Below are 1,206 nucleotides of genomic sequence, written 5' to 3' on the forward strand. Positions count from 1 at the left end.
GTTTTTATAAGATAAGAACACATCTTGTCACTACTTGGTAAATAATTCAATGTAATGGTTTATCCATCATTTTGGATTTAAACTCAATACATTTAATGTTTTCCTTTTTCCCTACTTCTGTTTGATATGGTCTTTCAGTTCCAAGAAGGCTTATGTGAAATCATGAGATCAAGGAAAGTGCCCAATCTTTGGTTTTCTGGTATTGACATCTGGTCTTCAACATCTGCTTCTGTCCGCATTGATGCCTGTGGAGATGGGCAGACATTCCCCCGTGACTATGTCCTCTCAGCCAGGCACTACTGCATCTGGTCTCTAGCTCACAGCATGTACATCTTGGCATTCACATCAAGACACCAAGACTCTTTGGGGGCTCCCAATTTCTTCCTCTGGCAAGCTTGCTTCTCTGCCTTGGGGCACTGGAAAAATCTACTGTTTTCCAATTATTATGCATGCTGGTTGGAACTTTGAAAAAATTCCTTATGCAGTTGATGCTACTCTCCTCATAGGGTACCATGCTGGGCAGAGGGTTCATCTGGTCTTCAGCACCAGAAACCTTGATAAGAAAAAACTCCTCCTGGTAAATAGCCCCTGATGCCTATTGTTTGAGTCCAGAACCAGGCTCAAAAAAATCCCCAAAAGTCTTATCTCATACTCAAAATTATTATATTAAGTTTTGAAACTCAAAATCTCCTAATTAACGGTTCATTTCTCTTTGCTTTTCCATTTTACTCTTCCCTGAAGTATGATTGGATGGCGAGAGATGAGGAGAGTCCCCAAAGTGAAAGGAGAACCATAACTAATTTCTCAAAATTTTGTCCCATCCAACTCCCCCACCCCATTCCCTAATACATGCTACTGACTTCACAGCAAGACTTTCCTTGAAGGTGAATCAAGAGTGTCACATTTCCGTTTGAACTACAGAAGCATAGATGAGAAATGCAGTGTAGTAGATAAAATATGTTAAACTGTAATCTAAATCCCCATAGTTCAAAGGGGAAACATTAAAGATAATTAAGGAATAAGGTGATTCTAATGAACATGTTGAAATTTGATCCCCAGTGTTGAATGTGGGGCCTGGTGGGAGGTGTTTGGGTTATGGGATCAAATCCCTCGTGAATGGCTTGGTGTCCTTCCCTGATAATGGGTAAGTTCTCACTTTATTAGTTCACAGCCAGAGCTAGTTGTTAAAAGGAGCCTGGCACCTCC

General features: G+C 40.7%; 1 protein-coding gene across 1 annotated transcript in view; it reads right to left on the minus strand.

Moving 5' to 3' along the window:
- The window catches only part of LOC105827487 (chromosome unknown open reading frame, human C17orf112), a 24,928-nt gene that overhangs the window by 1,118 nt on the left and 22,604 nt on the right, over positions 1-1,206 (minus strand). The gene's annotated exons all lie outside the window — the stretch shown is intronic.

Source organism: Propithecus coquereli, unplaced genomic scaffold, assembly GCF_000956105.1.
Source record: "Propithecus coquereli isolate 6110/MARCELLA unplaced genomic scaffold, Pcoq_1.0 Scaffold121, whole genome shotgun sequence".
In the NCBI taxonomy this organism is placed as follows: Eukaryota; Metazoa; Chordata; class Mammalia; order Primates; family Indriidae; genus Propithecus; species Propithecus coquereli.